Genomic DNA, 8,647 nt, shown 5'->3' with positions numbered 1-8,647 from the left:
TGCCCCACACCCCCCTGCCCTGCCCCTGACCCCTCCTCACACCCCACTGCCACACACCCCCCTGCCCGCCGCCCGCCCTGGCGTGACACCCCCGCTCCCCCAGGTGGAACTTTCCTCGCAGGGCCTGAGACCATAGAGGCGAAAGGCAACACCAAAGGGGAGATCCCCGCAGGGGGGGGCGGAAGGGACAGAGACGCCCCACATTTCCTCCAAAGCCGCCTGCAAGAACACCGAGGTCTGGCCCTCGAAGACTCAGATGCACATTTTTAGAATGTCTTGGTTGTGTGTGTTGTCGCGGTTCTCCCCGCTGTCCCTGGAATCTGTCTCAAAACCACCCAGGGCTCCCCCCGTCTACCTCTACCTAATGGTACGTTCCTCCCTGTTTACTCTCTTTGCGCGGCCGGCTTGGGTGGGGTCCTTCTGTTGCTCCAGTTTCGTACGCAAGTGGCGTAGGGCGGCTTTGATAGACAGAAAGATGCAGCCAATAGAGTGGCAAAGTCATTGACAGGCTGGCCAATGGCGCAGCGGACCGGCGGCCGGGAGGAGGCGGGGCGAGGCTCAGTCAGGGCAGGGAGGGGGAGCTGTGGAATGGCGGACGGCCGGGCTGGCCCGCCCTGGTGGTAGCGAGCCGAGGGGGCCGGAGGGGACAGCAGCGGAGAGGGGTGAGTACGAGAGGGGAGAGCGGAGACCCCCCCGGCCCTCCCAGGCCGCCTCTTCCCGGGGCAGAGAGGCGGAGGAGCTGAGGTGGGCCGCTAGGCCCTTGCTAAATAGTGAGCTATGGGGTTGAGCCGGGCACGGTTTCCTGCCACATAGTGAGTCCCCGGCTGGTGTCGGCCCCGGTGCCCCCGGGCTGGGGGGGCTGGGGCGGGCCTGGCCCGGGGACGGGGAGGAGGAAATGGCTTCGTCCCTGGGCTGACACTTGCCCAGCCCCTCCCAGGGGCCATGGCTCAGTGCGGGGTGTGTGCCCCGGGCCGGGCCGGGCTGGCCGGAGGGGCTGGGCGAGCTCCGGCCTGCCCCGAGGAGAGCACAGGGTCCTGTGCTGGGTCAAGGGAATGCTGGTCTGCCGGGCTCTCCCGAGGCCCTGCCGGTGTCTGCGCTCCCGGGGCCGTTACAGAGGTCTGACTTAGTGGGGAAGGGCTCGGGGGAGCTGGGGAGAAGGGGGGGCTGCTGCAGGGTCCCCTCTAAGGGATAGGCAGTGGTGCTGTGCTGGGGTGGGGGTCCCTCCCTTCCCGGGCTGGTTGCAGCCTTTGCTGTCCAGGTTTGGCGTGAGCGCTTGTGCAAATGTGAGCGTGTCTGTGTACAGAGTCTGCCTGTCCGGGTGTGTGCTGGCTGCCCTGGTTGGTGTCAGTTCTGGTGACTGCGCTCATGGAGCGTTGCTCTGAAAGCAACTTCTCCCTCCCAGTTGTCTCCCCGCCCCACAAGTGGGTGCACCCCTTGGTATGTCTGGCTACGCTTTAAGGATGTGTGTAAGCCCCTGGAGTGTTAACTGTGGGCACACAAAATGTAAACCTGCTTGGGGTGAGATTGTATGGGTGTTGTAGAATGCTTTGGAAAATGTTTTCCGCAATATTAAATCCCCAGGCGCTCTCTGGAAGGAAGTTTTGAAGGGTGTAACGGGACATGGTCCAGTAGTTTGGTCAAACGCGCTGACCTGCCCGTGACCTCAGACCAAATTTTGTCCAGAGAAGAAGTAAGTTTTTAGGGAATGTATCCTTGGGGTTGTACCTCACCAGCATTTCGGTTTGGTGCTGGGGTTACTCCTTTGGGATACAAATAGCATGTGTACTTTGGGAAAAGGTAAGCGACTGCAGCTCCTCCCTGTTAGGTGTTATTTGACCTCCAGGACCTTCCCGTGGTAGGATTTTGGGTTTTTTCCCTGCTGAAAGTTTCGCATTTGGCATTACTCTCTCAGTTTCGTTACTATCAATAGCAGAAGTGGGCACCTCTCACAGGTTAGACCACTGGTGGGACTGCATGATGTGTTAATGCCACGCATAGGCCTGTTTGATAAGATGCTAGAAAGCACTGAAATTGAGTCTTTCAGCACTGCAGGTGTTAGTGGATGTGAAATTATATTAATAACAGTAAAAAAACTTCTATTAAGTACACCTGCTGTAGACAGGGTTAGAACTGATGGAGCTCCCTGTAGCCCTCATGCTTGCGTGTCCTTCCCAAAGACTTGTGAGATGGAACAGTTGAAAGTAAAAGATGTGAGCAGCCAGTGGGGCGTGTGTGCGTGGGCTTCCCTGTGGCAAAGCTGATGTGAAATGTTACTTTATGGGAAGTACTGAAGTCTGTATGCTTGGTCACATGAGGAAGGGGAATCATTATGTTTTCCACCCATTTTAAACAGCTGCAGAAGCAGTAGCTACTAAATGCTGCAGGAATTTAAAATGCTGCGTTGCGACACTTTTCATTCTGATTTGCCCCTTATTGACCTTGAGTGGGTTTTTGCCACACAAACCGATACAGAGTTTAATCCAAAACTTAGTTAAAAACAAACCAGAGCTAACAGCTACCCACTGAAAACACAGACAGCGTGTTGATAGAGTGACTTTGAAAATCCACTTCCATTCACGGTCAAGGACAAGCTTTGTCCAGGAAGTGGGGTGGAGCAGGCTGGGCACTCCACTCCTGGGCATTTTGGGGTTTTTTTAAGGATAGTGCTTGAAAACATGAAGTTTGAGTGAGAGAGCTTTACTCAAGTTTGTCCCAAGCTTTTTTTAGACCTAATGCTGATCTTTGGTCAAGCTGCAGTTGTTGGTATTGTCCCTGGGTGGGTTGGTGATGGTGGGGATCAAACCCAGGATTTCTGCCTTCCAAAGCATCGGTTTCTGCTTGGTTAAAAGTCGCGTTGTCTTTGGGGCGAGGAGTGGGTTTAGCAGCTCGCTGGGTAGCTCAGCTGAGACAAGGTGAAGCCTGGTTGTCCTTTGTAAGTATGGGTTGTAAGAGGATAAACTTCCAGGGGTGCGCTGAATGCAAACTTCTCCCTAAACTGCGTATTTTCACTGCTTTTTAAAAAGAAATGTGATGTTTTTATCTCTCTGGCAAGAAGTTCAAAAAGTAAATGCCCCAAATTCCATTTTTTTTATTTAAAAAAAACCCCAACCTTCTGATGGCTCATGCCTGTCAGACTCCTTCCTCCTCAGAGCTGTGAAGATAAAACTGTTCCAAGCTGTCTGCCACTGATCAGTTTTTTCCAAGCCGCTGCCCCGTGACACTGTCAAGACCCCTGCATCATTTCACCATTCCCCCAGCCCCGCAAAAAATCATCGGTGAGCCGCAATGCCTGATCTCGGGCTGCGGGCTCACCCCCCTTCCCCCTTCCTCGCTTCAGCTTCTGGCCCATCTGCATTCCTCTCAAATCTTTCAGCTCTGGTTTTACAATGCTGTGCTGGGGGGTGGGTAGGAAGAGACAGGCTAAGGCTGCAGGAAAAAAAAAGAAGGAAATATGGTGTCTTTCTAGGTACTTTATTTTGTAAAAGTCCTGTTTGAAATGCGTTGTGAAGCGAGTGGCTTGCTGAAGAAGGGTAGAGGCTGGCACCTGCAGCCCTTGTGTCTTTAGAGATATCGCTGCTGGGGTTTGAAGTAATGAGTTAATAGTAAAGTTCTTTTAAGCAGAGTATAAAACTGGTTTCCTTATGAATAATGTGACACAGCGAACAGAAATGGTATATTTTTAAGTTACAGCTCAGACGGTAGTTGTGAGCAGTGATTCATTAAAAAGAATACAACCTTTATGATAACTACCAACCCAGTTTCTCAGCATGCTTTGAATATATCTCATTCTTCAGGGCTGGTCTAGGAAAAGTTGATTTCATTCACAAAGCTTAGATAATCGCATAGTGTGGGTGGAGGGGTTAAAACTTCAGTGATTGCCTCATGCATACAGTTACAGCTGCAGATCCATCTCCTGTTTTATTATTTTTTGTGGTGATAGAAGAACAAAGAAGGTTGTTAGGCTTAATGTTTCCACAAAATCAGGTTAGTTTTCTTTGACAGACTGTAATAAGGAGGATTTCAACAAGTGTAAGACTCGGCTGTAATCCTTTTAGATAGTTTCTCTCTGTGGGCTTTCTGGACTCAGGTGTTTAATAACTTTAAATGCAAGGTCTCTGCTAGGTTTGGTGATAATACTTAGCCCTTGGTCATTCAGCTGAGCAAAATACCTTGCTGCATGTGCTGCGTGAGTCGGTCGCAAACCAGGAAAAGGGTTGAATAGCAATTGTGTTTGCGCGGGTCGTGTATGAAGTTCCCGCTGTCCCCATAAGCAGTGGGACGCCAGCACCTGGCAAAACCACGCACCCCAAAAGCTGCTTCTGAGGGTTCAAAGAGCCAGAACAGGCTGCTGTCTGATGGCTCATCACTGGGCTTGCTCCTTTGTGTAGTTTCTGAAGTAATGCTGCACAAAAGGCACAGGAGGCAAACCAAAAGTGACACTTTCACTACGCGGAAATCTGGGAAAGCAAAATGCAACTACTTTGCCAGCCTGTTTCATGGTGTGTTACTGTTTTCAGCACCACTCTTGCTTTCAGTAGGATCTGTAGTAAGAAATGGTGTATTTGAATATTTATGCTCCCTGTGCAAGGATAAATATTTGTGAGATCGGGCCCCTAGTTACCGCAGATTAACATTTATTTAAATATTTTTTGGTATTTATAAACATTGGATTTAAAAAAAGGCATGTGGAAGTGGCTTCTGGGTAATAAGCAAATGACTGCTCAGAACAGAACCACCCTGGTGACATTTACTTCCTTTGTATTTTTGCAACTCTGTGTAACAAGAAGACTGTGTGTTGTCTTTTTGAGGAGGGGAGGCTACCGGTGCTGCCGATCAGGCTTCGCTGCGAAAGGGCGTGCTTGCTAACAGGAGCCTCTACAGAAGGCTATCGGATTCGGACCTGATGCTGATTTGTATAAGATTAGTTCTTCCATCTGGAGGTTTTTTTGCCCCTGCCTGGGAGGCGGTAGGAAGGAGGCCCCCTCCCAGAGGAACTGAAATGGGAATTTCCACGTTATTTTGTTGAGCAGGCAGCGCAGAGGCAGTGCAAAGCGTTAATCGCATTCTCCATCCTGAGCTCCCCTTCACTGCAGTAATGGGCCTGGGAAACAGTTCCTCAAGATCCTACCCTAATTCTTGAAATAGCAGTAAAGCTTTCTGGTGTTATGTTGCTACTGGAGAAGTGGTGGAGCACAGACATATCTCATGTATGCGTCTGCCAGGGGCTTTGAAGAAGAAAATTTAAAGGACCAGGCTTCTCGATCGGTCTCCCACGAGTGGGATCAGTGGCGACCAGCTCTGTTCCTTCGACGCCTGCTGTGTCATCTCCTCTTACAGAGCCGTGTCCCAGGCCTGTTTTGGGGAGAGCGGTGGTTTAAAGGATGCTGTGATGTCAAGAGACGAAAAAAGGAGATGCCTGTGAAGGAGCAGCAGTTAACATTTGTTCCCGAGAGCTTAAATTTCTGCATGGGAGGCTGTTGCTGTGCTGTGGCTTCAGAGGAGTTGCTCTGAGATTGCTAGCGACCTGTTGTCTTGGAGGTGTTGATTCTCCTGCGTTACTGTTGGAAGTGGTGCACAGTCGAGAACGGGATGGAGAACATGCAAAAGGCTTTCCACAAAAAATAATTTGTTCTTGCTGCTGCTGTAAATCAAACCTAAACCAGGAGTTTATTATTATGGTTCCTGCTGAAAGTGCTCAGTAAGAACTGAGAGCTTCTCGTGTGTTGCCTGATGGAGCCAGATAACCTTCTTCTCGGAAGCTACTTGTTTAATATGGATGGTGATGCATTTATTTGAACAACTCCTTTAGGAAGGATTCGAGATTAAAATCTCCTAATTGTAAAGTGGAGGGCATAAAAGGAAGCGTCTTTTCACCTAGCGGATGATAAATGCGGGGCTTGCTGCCCTGGGATTTCATGGATGCTGACTGTTCAGATGAGTTCGGGAACTGATGAGACCAGTTTATGGAAGTGAAATCCGTAAAGGACAATTACACGGTGGTGATTGCTTCCACGTGGTCTTGAGGTGCGGTGGGGTGCTGCAACGCGGGAAAGGACAGCAGGGAGAATTGTCACTCTGTGCTTGCCCTGTTCTCGGGCTCTTCTCTTTACGCATCTGCTGTCTGGCCGCCGATGGACAGAGGATGCTGGTTTATCTGGAGGCTGGATAACCTAGCGTGGCTGTTCTTAAGTCCTGTGGCTTAGGGTTTCTTGTCTCATTTCTTTGCTGACGCTTCCGATGATGTTACAGAGCAACTTGCCTCTTCCAAGCCTCCATTTCTCCCCGCTCATAAAACTGGGCTGATGACTCTGACCTTTTGTTTGTAAAGCAAAAGGAAAAGGGATCAACAAAATACGGGCGCTTATTTACTATCATTACTGAAATGATGAGCAATGCCACTTCGTGGTACTTCACGGAGGCTTCGCTTGCAAGATGCTGGAAATCCCTAGAGAGAGAAAATGTTTCAGATGGAGAAGAAGGGGGGCATATTCCTCCAGTTCCCATCTCGTACCCGTGCTCTCCTGCAAGGCACGGGGGTAATATCTCCAGCCATCTCCCCTCCCAGCTGGGCTATTTAAAATAGCCGCTGACAATCTTTGCTTTTTTTCCATAACAGCCTGACGGCCTGCTGTCACGGATCGCATCGGAGCGAGTTCTGCAGAAGTTGTTCACATGCTGTGGAGTTTTGCGAAGTGCTTGGTTGACCTATTGTATTATCACTAATAAGATTGAATGTGGTTTTAATTTCTCATTTCCTCTTTCACTGGGTGCCCTTTTGCTACTTCTTGGAGTCTTCAAGTCTCTGTATAGCAAAAGTCTTTTGCTGTTGCTCAGAGAATGAATGATGCTTTGCTTTCAGGCAGCTCCGCACTGGAGGGCTTTAAGTGGCATTCAGAGAAGGCTATCAGCCACAATATCTGATGTATTGGTGTAGCTGCGGTTCATGCATGGAGTGCAAAAAATGGGATTTAATTGGGAGGGAGGGGGAGTAGCGGCCCTGGCTGAATGGATGGGTGAAAGTTCCCCGACCACCCCTTAGCCCAGCAAATAGTTCGCTGAGTGCTTGCCAGAGCGGAAGCAAGTTCCCTTTCAGGCACCCTGCTTTTGTGCACCGTAAGAAAAAGCACACACTCTTATGGTTTTGGCCTTGCAGCTGCAAAAAAAAAAAAAAAAAAAAAAAGGCGAGAGAACCGTGCACACACCCAGATCCTGTTCTTTCAATACCAACAGCTGCTGAGCCGATCCTTTGCTGGGGGAAGGCATATAGCTATAAACACAGCTTGTGTAAAACCTTTACCTTCTGTCTAGGGCAGCATGAAATAACTGGCCGCTTCCCTTTTGGTGGCTAAATTAAAAATGCCTGTAATTAACTTATACAAAATAGCCTTTTGGTTGCTATTGAGAATTCAATATTGTATCAAGGAGGTTACATCTAGGGTCTGGCTTCACATGAGAGGTTTCCATAAAGCAGCTTATTATAGACGTTGTGGTGAGCTTTGATAGAAAGACTTGCATCTTTAGCGTCCCTAATACGGTCTAATCTCTCTTCTCTTGAAAAGATCAGTTCAGTAAAGCGATGCTTTCAGACACTCTGAGATAGTTTTGGATGGTCCAGAGCCTGGAGTTTGCACTGTAGATTACATAAGGTGAGATCACTGCTCAGCTCGGAACATGCAAAATGGAAACAAATACAGCTTAAAAAGAATATTTTTCTGACCGTCCCAAGGAGATTACACAGGCATCTGTCACCACGTCCAAGCTGAAATTTGACCCTGCTCCGTCGGACCAGGGGGGCTGACTGAAACCGTGGGGCCTTGCTGAAGTCTGCCTGGAAGGTTGGTCGGTCCTGCTGGCTGCACGGGTGGAGAAAGTGAGTCCAGGGATTGTCAGGCTGTTGAGCAAAACCAGAAGACTGCTACTCGCAGCTTCCTGCAGCTCTGCCTGCGAATCCCGCCCGGCAGCCCGGGATGATGCGCCGTGCCCGTGTGTTGCGCAGATGGCTTCTGCACGCACAACCACCAGCTTGGGCGTTTCTGCGGGGCTGCCTCGCTGGGCACCTCGATGGAAGGACTGGGTAATCCCAGACGCGGGGCAGGCGCCTTCTCCCCCAGCCCTGGTTCCTCTTTCCACGTTGGACAGGACGAGCCGTAGGCCTGGGGAAGGAGAACTGCCCGGAAAACCCCAGATACGTGGTGGCTTTTGGTACTGGTGGAATGGGAGCCTGTCTATTCTCCCAAGTTCGTAGTAGCATCCACCTTGCTTGACTCCTGAGATCCAGAAAGCATTTTCAGAGTCTTACTGTGGCATCATGTGTAACTTCGGGGTTTTTTCCCTCCACAATAGAAAACCCGTGTGTTATTTTGAAGTTATTAAGACACTGTTCTTCAACCATTTTAATTTAGATGCTCAAGGCTGTTCTCTTGTTTTTTTTGTGACAGAAATCCCAACAGATTTAACACTTCTGGAAAATATCAGGGAGTCGGTGTCTATTTTTTTTCCTTGTGTCAAAGGTTAACTTAAAATATTAATGCTGCAAAGATTCATTTAAGATACTAAAACTGTTCAGGCAAGAATACATGTACATATTGTAATTACTTCCTTTTTCTTACAATTAAAGTAATTGGATTATATTTAATGAGCTATTTAC

At 49.3% G+C, this 8,647-nt stretch overlaps 1 protein-coding gene across 1 annotated transcript in view; it reads left to right on the top strand.

The window, feature by feature from the left end:
* The first annotated feature begins 576 nt into the window (after nt 1-576).
* The window catches only part of WASF2 (WASP family member 2), a 33,568-nt gene continuing 25,497 nt past the window's right edge, over nt 577-8,647 (top strand). The window contains exon 1 of the mRNA XM_075437959.1: nt 577-662. The gene's annotated coding sequence lies outside the window, so the exon portion shown is untranslated. The remainder of the gene's footprint in view (nt 663-8,647) is intronic.

This window comes from Opisthocomus hoazin, chromosome 17 (genome assembly GCF_030867145.1).
Source record: "Opisthocomus hoazin isolate bOpiHoa1 chromosome 17, bOpiHoa1.hap1, whole genome shotgun sequence".
NCBI classification, from domain to species: Eukaryota; Metazoa; Chordata; class Aves; order Opisthocomiformes; family Opisthocomidae; genus Opisthocomus; species Opisthocomus hoazin.
The sequence above is the reverse complement of the archived record's forward strand: the minus strand, read 5'-3'. Positions and strand labels throughout refer to the sequence as shown.